Source organism: Protopterus annectens, chromosome 8.part1 (genome assembly GCF_019279795.1).
Source record: "Protopterus annectens isolate FY-2018-M chromosome 8.part1, PAN1.0, whole genome shotgun sequence".
Taxonomy (NCBI): domain Eukaryota; kingdom Metazoa; phylum Chordata; order Ceratodontiformes; family Protopteridae; genus Protopterus; species Protopterus annectens.
In genome coordinates this window covers 548902197-548915076 of record NC_056742.1, presented here as the reverse complement: position 1 = coordinate 548915076, position 12880 = coordinate 548902197, and the positions used below count along the sequence as shown (strand labels likewise).

At 41.8% G+C, this 12880-nt stretch overlaps 1 protein-coding gene across 1 annotated transcript in view; it reads right to left on the bottom strand.

Annotated features, from left to right (window-relative positions):
- CENPT (centromere protein T) overlaps positions 1 to 12880 on the bottom strand; it is a 687603-nt gene that overhangs the window by 344394 nt on the left and 330329 nt on the right. The gene's annotated exons all lie outside the window — the stretch shown is intronic.

Below are 12880 nucleotides of genomic sequence, written 5' to 3'. Positions count from 1 at the left end.
GTGTGTGTTCTGTGTCAAAGCACAAGCCAACGGGCACAGCACCGTTGTCACAGAACTGAGTAAATTAAGCTAATAGTTTCATAGCTTCCAAAACTGGTTATGCAATGAATCCATAAGTCATTAGCACAAAGCTATACAGATTACAAAGGATAAATCTACCAACAGCTGATCTGGATTCAGCCAAAAGTACAGTTTTGTACCTACCATAAATGTAGATGTCCGATAGGTATGCATCTGCAGTCATAACATATGGGTTGTTCTGCCTCAGGCAGCCCTTCGGTCGGCCGGATTCCAAAGTCTGGGTCTGGCCTCGGCTGATGTCGCACTTTCCCCGACGTCAGAGCTTCTGGGGTATAAAGGCATCAGCCGACGCCATTTTCCTCAGTGTTTCTTGCCCCAGATGCCAGGTGCCCTCTAGGAAGGCTAAATTTGGATAAATGCTGAAAAGTTCCAAACAGTAGCAAATTATATACATATATATACAAACAAACAAATACACCATAATAGATTCCCCCAGCTAGCTGAAAGAGGGGTAAGCACCCTAGGAATACCACAGAGGGAAGGTGGGTAATCCTGACTGCAGATGCATACCTATCGGACATCTACATTTATGGTAGGTACAAAACTGTACTATGTCCTTCAAGGATGCATCTGCAGTCATAACATATGGGTAGAATACCATAGCCAAACTGGGGGAGGAGGTACTAAGAGAAGGATGGTGTAGTTAAGATCCCCTGCAGAACTGCAGTTGCAAACCCTGCTCGGGATCTGGAGTATAAAGGTAGATTGTAATGCTTGGCAAATGTATGCACGGAGCTCCAAGTAGCAGCTTCTAAAATGTCCTTGGTAGCCACCCCTCGTAGGAAAGCTGTAGTGGTGGCCGTGGCCCTTGTGGAATGAGGTCTGATATTTTCAGGAGCTGTCTTTCCATGAAAAGAGTAGCAAAAACGAATGCAATTTCCTATCCATTTTGAGATTGTCTGTTTGGAAATTGCTCTTCCTTGCACCCCAGTTGCATATGCTACAAAAAGTTGGTCAGTTTTTCTGTTGGTTTTAGTTCTGTCCAGATAGTAGCGTAGTTGTCTGTGTATATCCAAGGTGTGCAAAAGTTTTTCTCCTTTGTTCTGTGGGTTAGGGAAGAAAGTAGGCAAATGAATAGCTTGGTTCAAGGATACCCTGGATACCACCTTTGGCATGAAAGTAGGATTGGTTCTCAGTGACACTCTATCCTGGTGGAAAATAAGAAAAAGCTGCACTGCCATTAATGCCTGTAACTCGGATACTCTTCTTGCTGAAGTGATTGCCAGAAGAAAAGCAGTTTTCCAAGATAAAAACTGTAGATCTGCTGATGCTGCTGGTTCAAAAGGAGGTAGTGTCAATTTTTCCAGCACAAAATTGAGATCCCATGCAGGTAGTGGGGGTCTCCTTGGAGGTTTAACATTTTTGATCCCTCTCAAAAATTGCCTAAGCAGAGGGTGAGAGAAGATAGGTGGATCCATATTGTATTCTGCTGAAATTGCTGAAGCATGAATCTTAATGGAAGAATAAGACAGGCCATTGCGGAACAATTCTGCTAAGTACACTAGGATGTGTGCGAGGTTTGCCACTGTGACATCTGTGCCCTTTGATGTGTTCCAATTGAGAAATCTCTTCCATTTAGCTGAGTATGTCTTCCTTGTGGAAGGTCTGCGAGCCTCCAGGATGATGTCCTTCACCCTCTGAGATAAAACAGTTTGGTTTGGTTTTAAGGAATTTTCCAGGCAGTTAGTTGCAATGTTTTCAAGTTTGGATGTAGGGTCTTGAAGTTGTTCTGCGTTAGAAGAAGAGGCTATAGGGGAAGAGGCCATGAGTTCACCTGAGACATGCTTCTCAGTAGCGGATACCAGTGTTGTCTTGGCCAGTCCGGAGCTATTAGTATCACCTTTGGCTGTTCCTCCCTGATCTTCAGTAGAACCTTGTACATCAATGGGAGAGGTGGAAAGGCATATACTGTTAGGGCATTCCAGCTGAAAGAGAGAGAGTCCACCCTCCAGGCTTGTGGGTGGTATGTCCTTGAGCAGAATTTCTTCAGTTGGTGGTTGAGTGGGGAGGCGAACAGATCTATCTCTGGCATTCCCCATTTCTTTGTTATGAGTTTGAAGGTGTCTAGATGCAGCATCCATTCGTGTGCATCCGTGGTAGTTCTGCTTAGGCTGTCTGCTAGTGTATTTTCTTTTCCTGGTACGAATTTGGCCTGCAGCTGGATATTGAGATTCAGGCATAAGTTCCACAGATTCATTGCCATCCGGCATAGAGGGTAGGAATGTGTGCCTCCTTGTTTGTTTATGTACCACATGACCGTGGTGTTGTCTGTCCTTATTAACAGATGTCCTTGCTGGAGGAATGGTTTGAATGCCTCGATTGCATGCCTCACTGCTAGCATTTCCTTTTGGTTTATGTGCATGCTTAGCTGTCCTTGAGGCCATAGGCCTTGGATGCATTTGTCCTCCATGTGTGCTCCCCATCCTCGGTCTGAGGCGTCCGTGGTGATGGTCTGCCTTGTTTTTGGTTTGTTGAAAGGCAACCCTCTGTTGGACTGGCAGGCTTGAGCCCACCACAGGAATTCCTTTTGAAGGCATGGAATGATTGGTATCATGGTTTCTAGACTGTGACTGTGTTGAGACCATACATTCCTTAGGTACCATTGCAATTTTCTCATATGCAGCCTGGCATGTGGAATCAAGATTATGCAGGATGCCATGTAACCCACGGCCTGCAGGACTTTCCTTGCAGTAAGCTGAGTTTGTCTTGTCATAATCATGAAATAATCTGGAAGTTGTTTTTGTTTTTCTTCTGTGAGAAAAGCCATCTGAGTGATTGTGTCCAGATCCGCACCCAAAAAGGTTATCCTTTGGGATGGCACTAGTCTTGACTTTTGGATGTTGACTGTGTATCCCAAGGCTTGTAGCAGGTGTATGACATAGGCCAAGTCCTTTAACAATTTTTTCTTGTTGTCCGCTTGTATTAGGCAGTCGTCCAGGTATGGATAAATTTGAATTCCCTGAAGTCTGCAATGTGCAATTACTGATGCCAGGCATTTCGTGAATACTCTGGGCGCAGTAGATAAGCCAAAGGGCAATGCTGAGAATTGATAATGCTCTGATCCTGCAAGAAATCTGAGGTGTCTTCTGCAATCTGGTCGGATAGGGACGTGCAGGTATGCCTCCTTGAGATCTAGAGTCACCAGCCAAGACTCCTTGCCCAGCATGGGAAGAAGTTGCTGTAGGGTCAGCATTTTGAATTTTGGCACAATGAGATAAGTGTTGAGCGCAGACAGGTCGAGAATAGGCCTCCATTGGTTTTCTTTTCTTGGTACCAGGAATAATCTGGAGTAAAATCCTTGGCCTTGTTCTATAAATGGTACCCTTTCTATAGCTTTCATCTGAAGTAAATTGCTGATTTGTCTTAAAGCCTCTGCCTTCTGGTTTGGTGGAAGGTTTGGCATTCCGCCCCTTTTTGGCAAAGTGTGGAAGTAAGACCTGTATCCTTTGTCTATTGTTTGCAATGTCCATGTATCCTTTGTAATACAATGCCAGTTTTTTGAGAATAAAGCCAGCTTTCCGCCCAAGGGAGATTCCAGTTGATCCCTGGTAGGCAGAATCAGAGTCAAGTCATTGGGTCTGTCCTGTGGTAGTGGTTGTAGATGTAGCTGTGGCACTACTCCTCTGGTTGGCAGGCTGCCACTGACGGCCCCTGTAAGCACCCTTTGATTGACCTCTGCCTCTAGGGCGTCTGTTCCTGCCCCTCTGTGCTCTGGAGGTGTCTGGAAAGGACCAATTCTTTGTAGGCCAGTTTCTGCTGAACCTCGGAGGTTGGACCTGCAGGAATTCCTTTACTGTTTGCACAGATTTTGCTTTTTCTTCCACCTTTTTTAGAATCTCCTGTGCAGGGGAGCCAAATAAATTTTGTTTCTCCATTGGAGCATCGAGGAGTTTAGCCTTGACATGGTCTGGCAAAGATTGCTCCTTCAGCCAGGCATGCCTACGAATTACTGCCCCAGTCATAGCTGATCTAAATGAAGCCTCCAGTGCATCATAGCTAGATTTTAAGAAATGGTTACTGACCTGCTGAGAGTTGTGTACCAAATCCTGAAGGGATTTACGGTCTAAAGGTTCAGGAGAAGAAAGCTTCTTATTCAGCTGATCTAACAAAAATTCTTGGTACTGTATCATATGGAATTGACAGTTTAATGCCCTGGCAGAAAGAGTAGCAGATGTATAAACCTTTTTTCCCCATCTCTCTAATGCTCTAGACTCTCTTTCAGAGGGAAGGGGGTTTTTGGCAGTAGCAGCTGCAATCCCTTTAGGGCCCTGAGAAATAGTTTCTGGGTCTGCAGCATGGGCTTTATACAGGTGGAAGTGAGAATCTGGGACCCTGTAATATCTGTCAGGTTTGGCAGGGGCCGGGTGAAGAGAATCAGGTGCAGTACTGACATCATTGTACACATCATCAATTACAGTTAGAACAGGTGGTATGGCTAAGGGCCTATGCTGGGGCAAATGCAAAAAGGTCCTTAATCTATTTCGAGAATCAGAGAAATCCTGACCCTGCCATTGAAAGTGCTCCCTCATGGAGTGTAAAGTCTCCCCAAAGGAAAATTCTTCAGGTGGGGAGGCCGAAGGAATAGAATCTTCTGCATCTGAATCCTCATAAGGTGAGTAGGCCCCTTCCCGATGGTCTGACAAATCAGATTCATCCGTGGAGTAATCTGAGGAGAGAGGTTCAGAGGGATCAGTCCTGGGCCTTTTGTCTGGAGGAGGTTGTGAGGCCCTGTCTGGGTGAGGTTGGGAACCCCTAATTAAGGATATAAGGTTCTCAGCAAGACTTAGAATCTGAGAACTAGAGGAAGTCCTCTGGGAAGTAGATTTGGCAGGCAAAGTTTTTGAAAGTTTGGCAGCTTTAGCCCTGGAGAAGGCCTTAAAAGACATAGAAGCTGGGGGCCTAGCTGCCCCACGTGCAGGGATAGAAATGTCCAAAGGAATGGTGTCAGACAATTCTTGAGCATTAGCTTCGGTAGGGAGTTCTGAAGCCGACTCAGCCGGGGCTGGTGGTCGGAGGTATGGTTTCGGTAGTAGTAATAACCGTGGACTCTGTTTCAGCCGAAACAGAGACACTCGCGGTAGGCCTAGCCGTGGTTTCAGCCGAAACCGCGGGCCGCGAGTGTCGGTCCTTTTCCTTGCTTTTTGACCAAATGCGTCGGAGTCTCCGAAGGCATTTTATAAGCAAAAGCGGTTCCAAAAAATTCCTCTGCAAACTCCGACCGACGTCTAAGAGTCCGTCGGTTGAAGGAGGCACAGGCTAAACAAGCTGATACGTCGTGGTCTGGGCCTAAGCAAGGAAGGCAGTAAGAATGGAAATCCTTATGAGGTATTTGTTTCCCACAAGTTAAACAATTATTTACTTTGTCTGACATCGGCTGAGGCAAGAAAGAGTCCCCAACGGGGTACTTAGCTTTTTTCGAAGTCTTCGGTAGCTGAAATCTCTGGATCTGACCGACCGGCACTTGCGAACAGCTTCTGCTTTGGGCACCGCGCGGCAAGAAAGACTGAGGAAAATGGCGTCGGCTGATGCCTTTATACCCCAGAAGCTCTGACGCCAGGGAAAGTGCGACATCAGCCGAGGCCAGACCCAGACTTTGGAATCCGGCCGACCGAAGGGCTGCCTGAGGCAGGACAACCCATATGTTATGACTGCAGATGCATCCTTGAAGGACATCTATCAGCCACTCAATCATCACTCCTGTAAATCTGAAAGAAAAGTCACACATTCACTAAAATAACAAGCTTGAATTTTAACAGCTGGACCACAATCCTATTCACCCTAGAAGAAGAAAAGGTTTAAGATGCAAACAATTTATAAAGCCATCATGAGTGCTACTTATTTTACAAACCATTCCCTTTAAAGCAACAACACAATGAAACTAAAACAAAAGCCTACCATCATCCTAATGAACACTACTTGTATCAGTAATACTACAAGTGCAATATCGCTGAACCTTACAAAACATTTCAAATTCAATATATAATACAAAATTTGTTATTATACATTAACAGAATGAACCAAACTCAAATAAAGGAACCAAAGCCTTAACTGTACAGGAAATAACATCAGTTAGACACCATATCTGCATTACAATTTATGTTTGATCATATTGTACTCTGAGTCCTAACTATTCAATCTCATTAAAGGCTGCTTATTTAACAGAAAAGTGGGATAATTACTGCCCTAATGAAAGTACACTATAGAAGACTTAAATAAATTTACTGTGAGGTCATTAGCTGAATATCATAATTCAAACTATTAACTGACACTAAAATCTGGCATTTTTATGTCAGTTTTAGGTAACATTATTTAGTCTGCAATCATCAGCAAACTTAGACAGTCAAAAGAACTACACATCTAATTTAAAGCAAAACGTTAAAGAAAAATGGTGCAATATGGAGCCATGAGGGATTCCTGACATTACACTCTTGTGAGGAAGCAATAATCCCCTAGTTTTAACTCTGAAAACCCTAACGGAAAGATGATTCACAATCCAGTTTGGAAGAAAAGGATTTACACAGTGACACATGAGAATAGTATGAAGCTAAGAACAGGAAATAAAATCAAACGTCTTAGTCCACATTTCTGAAATGGTGAGGCTAGATTCACTGGAAATCTGACAGTCCTTCATCCCTTTCTTCACATTCCCCTACAGAGAAACAGCAGGTCATCATCTTATGCAACAGTATCTCACCATCTGGGACATAAAAAGTATTCATTATAATGCACCCCTTCTCTACCAACTCCACAAAAAGCATGGCATATGGAGTGCAAAGTGTGTACTCATAGCACTCCCAAACTTCCACCAAAACATTTTACCATTAAAATGAAAAACATACTATGCATAAGGCAAAATTTGGTAAGCTCATGTATTACACTGTGCATCTATACCAAATTCAATCTTGATACTAGAGAACAGACTGTTTATATCTATAGTAAACGAAAATATATTTGCCATTTTCTAAGTCTTAATTTAAAAAGGAAGTGACTTGAGTCTAAAAGAAAGGGAGCTTTACAAAGCATATTCATTCAGAAAACTCCTAGCATGTTTGGCAGCATTTTGTAAAATGCTGCCACAAGCAGCCTACCTGAAGGTTTCTTACAACCCTTATGTATTATTGGATTACAATAAAAGTATCTAATACTTGCACATTTGGGTGTATACAACTCTTTTTGAACTGCCTTCAGTTTGATATTATTAACTGTTTAAGCTGGCCATATATTTCTGACATCTCTGTCAACTTGCTCTATTTTACCGTATCTCTTTCAATTAGAATGGTAAGCCATCTTAGTGCACATCAGTGGGCAGCTGCTATCCACTTTTAGGAAGACTAGTGATGTTATATACTTTTTGTTATGTACAGAAGCATCTTTTATTTTGGAAACTCAGTAGGAAAGGAAAATAATGACCCTTGGCTGAGGATTGAACCCAGGACCCCCTTATCCCTTGTGATCGTTACTCCCATTGAACCAATAAGGAGCTGTTGGACAGTTAGGTACCTGGTTCCCTCAACAGCAGTGTTTCCTTTCAACTAGAAAGCCACCATGATGATTTGGATGGTGCAGTGGTAGCGTTGTCGCCTCACAGCAAGAGGTTCTCTGGTTTGATTCTTGGCTGGGGTGCCTTCTGTGTGGAGTCTGCATGTCCTCCCAGCATTCATGTGGGTTTCCTCCGATGTTACAAAGACATGCATCTGGAGCATTTCTCCCCAGGCCTCCACTGAAAAATGGCTTTGATCCAAGTCGGACTTTACCAGTAAACAAATGTTAAATACAAAAATAAAAAATAAATTATGACAATTGTATGGAATGTGGGAGTTCTTGGATTCAATCACCAGGCAAGGGTCAATGTTTTTCTTTCCTGTTAAATTGTTAATACCACACAAAGTTCATAGTTGTTTTGCACTGGTCGCTTCTGCACTAAAAAAATCAGCATCATGGTGGTTTTCTATTTGAAAGGAGATGCACTGAACTTTGAGGAAACCGGGTACCCTATTATCCTGCAATTCATTAATGGTTCAGTTGCAGTGACAACCACAAGGAATATGGGAGTCCAGGGATCAATCCACAGACAAAGGTTAGTGTCTTCATTTTCTGTTGCGTTTTTAATACACCATATTAACAGTTGTTCTGCTTTACCTGCGGTGGTGGTGCTGCGGTAGCGTTGTCGCCTCACAGTAAGACGTTGTCCTGTTCAGTACTCAGCTAGAGCGTCTTCTGTGTGTGTGTGGGGGGGACATGCGTGAATGGGCGTACCTTCGTTGAAGGTTGTGTGTCAGGGCCGGCAACTCGGCACGTAAAAATCTACTGACAATCATTAGCGGACCTGAGTTCCTCTGTGGCGACCCCTAACCAGGAAAAGCCAAAAGACACAACATTAACAGTTGTTCTGCAGTGAATACTTTTTATTTTGAAGTTTGATACATTAAGACCTAAATCACTAGATAATGAATGTGCATGGACAACTTTGATGTGAAGGGTTTTAATAAGCTTGATCAATACTTACATTTTATTGGTTTGTTTTTAACTAATGTGATTACGGAATTTGTTAATGCCTTTTATATTCCTTACAGGCAGTAGCCAAGGTGCTAAGCTGTGATGAATGAAGTGCTACTTGGACTGGTTTTAGTTGTTTAACTTACTTAAGGACTGTGGGGAATGCCAGTGACTTCATCCCAGTATCTCTTCTAGGAGTCAAAGACCTTCTGAAAATGCCACTTGAAGTGTTCTCTCTCACTGCTTGGAGACTGTCTCCACATTAAATTTCCTCTGTCTTAGAGGCAGTGGCCAGAATATCCTAATTTACTGTGTCAAACCAAATAGACAGAAGTGTTGCAACTACAATCCAGTTCCTCTTCAGGGTCAGAGGAGCCTAAGTTTCTCACTACAGAGACTTTCTCATCTCTTAGCTGGGGGACTCCTACCACAGGGGGCTAATCTGAGTCTGGCTGTAACAGCAGAAAATTAGAAGTAAGCCTTGAGTCAAATTAGTCCAAAATCCTGGCGGAACATATGCCTGAGTCTATGGAGGACAGACTCACTCAAGAGACATATGTACGGCTAAAAGGAACACCTTGGGAACAAACAAGACTGTCTTTAGAGGGTGGGCTGCTCCTGAGGATTTTGGAATCTGGAGGTATGCATACCTGGACTATGGTCTCCCTTAACAATAATTGTAGGGATACTAACATTCCTGACCCAGAGACTCCCCAGACTCTGGAATAGACTGCCCATACATGTCAAGCAGAGTGCCTCTTTGGCTGTCTTCAAAAGGAACCTTGACGATTGGATGGGAGAAAGGAAATTCACCCCGGAGATCACGTCAGTTGCCCTGCTAGACAGGGGTCCAGGGGAGTAAATAGTGCAGGAAGTAATAGCCAGGGAATTGTTATGGCTAAGCTTGTATAGGCCCTAGGGCCGACAGCCTAGTACCAACCTATAAACCTTGTTTGATAAGCAAGTGATGTTCTGATGCAGACAGCAAGCATCTTCAAAGAGCAGAAAGCCTGGTCTTTGGTCTGGTGAAACATGCTTAGGAGTTACAAGGGAGATGATTGCTTGATTTAATAGACATGGACAGATGTATCAAGATCAATGCAAGAAACAGACTGCTGAAGGTTAATAAAACCCAAAAAGTCAGAAATCTGATCAAACAAATGAACACAGTAATTAGGACTGTTCATAGAGATCCATGCGATACAACAGAAGTAAACAGGATACATTACTGGCAGCTAAATAAATAACTGATAAAGTTCTACCACAAGAACACAGGGTAGTGAGGGAAAGGAAGGGGAGAAATCGAATACCATCATGGAAATATCGAATAGAGAAAATTATAAAGCAATTAAGACAAGAAGTGTCAGTGTTAGAAGACTATAGAAGAGGAAACAGATCAACAAAAATACTCAAAGATAGACGTGATAAAAGCAATGTGCAATATTAGAACAGATCAGGATCTGTCATGCACTATCGCAAATAAACAAAATCTCAGCACAGGCGGAAAAACTTAGAAGATACGAAGATAAATATAAAGGAAAAGTGCAAAATAAGTAATTTATTGATTACTCAAAAAGGTTTTGTAGAGAACTGGGAAATGAGGTAAAAGGAATTGAAAGACTGCCAAAAAAAGAAGAAATACATACATTTTGGAGAAGTATCCATGAAGATCACGTGGAACATAACAAAGATGCTAAATAGATAGAAGTAAAAGAATAACAAGTTTAAACACACAGGATATGAAATGGGATGAAGTAACAGACAGAGATTGAAACAAAGTTAAGAAAAGCTTCTAATTGGCAAACTTCAGGTACAGATGCAGTACCGAATGTCTGGTTAAAAGTATTTTAACATCTTCGCACGAAGATTTAGCCATGAGTAAGAATTATTTATATGCCCACCCAGAACAGACACCAGCCTAGCTAACAGCAGGAAAAACAATGCTCTTACTTAAGAGTGAACCTGCAAGCTACCCTAAAAATTATACACCAATAACTTGCCTTCCGATGCGGTATAAACTATACATGAGAACTGATGCTGACAGAGTTTATAGTCATTTAGAAGAAAACTCAATTTTGGCAGTAGAACAAAAAGGCAACAAAAAAAAGTCATATGGAACAAATGATTATTTGTTGTTAAATAAAGTCATAGTGGAGAACTGTAAAAAAGGGAAGAATCTAAGTATGGCATGGATCGACTACAAAAGGGAAGAATCTAAGTATGGCATGGATCGACTACAAAAATCATTTGATAGTATCCCTCATTCATGGATACAAGAGTGCTTAAAAATGTATAAGATACACCCCACACTGATCGACTACATTACAGTGACCATGAAACAGAGGCAGACCACTTTACAATTAATCCATGACAAAGGACAATTTGTTATCCAAGGAATAAAAATTCAAAGGGGGATATTCCAGGGTGACTCTGTCAACATTACTATTCTGCCTTGCCCTTAATCCATTAAGCTGTTTACTCAACAGCTTAGGCCATGGCTATAATATGGCACCTAGAAAACAACTAAGTGTAAAGACTCACCTTCTCTTTGTCGATTTAAAACTGTATAGCTCATCAGATGAGGAACTGAAAGGGAAACTACAAGTTGTCAAAACTTCTTCAGATGATATTAGAATGTCATTTGGTCTTGATAAATGTGCAAAAGCAACTTTTAAAGCAGAAAAACTGCAACGCCAGGAAAACATGAGCTTGGGACAAGAATGTGATATAAAAAGAACTTGAGCAAGGAGTGCATAAATACATGGGAATTGATGAAGGAACAACACTAACACATGAACAAATGCGAATAAAACTTAGTAAGGAATACTTCAAAAGACTTAAATTAATCCTGAAAACAGCACTGACATCTAGGAACAAAATCCAAGCTATAAACCAATTTGCTCTTCCTGTCCTAACTTACAGTTTTGGAGTGACTGACTATACCCAAAACGTGTTGCATAGATTAGACAGGGAAACAAGAAGGATGCTTCATGCTCACCAAATGAATTATAAAAATCAGTGCATACCAAGATTATATATTTCCCATTCCGAAGGAGGGATGGGTCTCCTTGAAACTGATTACATGCACAGATCTTCAACTGTGGGACTACACACAGCTGCTGACCTCACAAAACCAAAACGTAGTGAAAATTTTGAAACATTAGGAGAATAAATCTAAAATGACTTCTCTGCTTAATCTAGCAGAAGCTTAGTGGCGTCAAGCAGGAATGCAAATCAAACCAGAAGTAGATAAAAATCAGGCAGCAACTGAATGTGCCAAAAACAAAAGAAAGAATATAAGGTGAAGGATCAGGTGAGAAGGCAAGAAATGTGGAAAAATCATAAATATAGTTGCAAGTATAGAAAACTTATAGAAGAACCTCATGTTGATCAGGAACGAACACAGGAATGGTTAAAGAAAGGCAAATTCAAACCAAGAGACGAAAGGTTAATACTGGCAGCCCAAGATAGTGAGCTGTGTACACGTTGGTTTATAAAGTCCATTGAACATGTGGGAAAAGCAAATGTAGATTTTGTAAAACAGAAATGTAAACAGTCACACACCTCGTTGCTGGTTGTGACATACTAATGTCAGAAAGACTTTATACTGAAAGGCATAATAATGTGGCAAGACTGTCGCACTGGAGATTGTGCAAACATTATGGTAATGAAGTGGCTGAAAAAACACTGGAAGCATGAGCCACAAAGCATCTTATAAAATGATAAAATCTACATCACATGGGATCATCCAGCACCAACAGTTCAAACGATAGATGCTAGAAAACCAGATATAGTGCAAACATTATGGTAATGAAGTGGCTGAAAAAACACTGGAAGCATGAGCCACAAAGCATCTTATAAAATGATGAAATCTACATCACATGGGATCATCCAGCACCAACAGTTCAAAAGATAGATGCTAGAAAACCAGATATAGTGGTCCAAGAAAAGAAGACAAAAACAGCACTGATCTCGCCACACCCAGTGACTACAGTTTCCTGCGTACAAAGACAAAGTTATAAAATATCAGGATTTGCAAGGAACCCGACAGCAATGTGGAAAAAAACATTCGCAGATAGTCCCAACAGTAGTAGGAGCAATGGATCTTATAAAGAACAGTCTACCATCATATTTACATATGTTACCAATACATGTAACTCCATACGACTTGCAGGAGGAGTCATTACTGGGCATGCTGCTGGCGCTTCGAAGAGCACTTTCGGCTGACATCAAAGAGTGAAACAAAACTAAATTCATGAACTTTAATTGTACTTTGACTTAGGAATGGGGTCATTCTATTCAA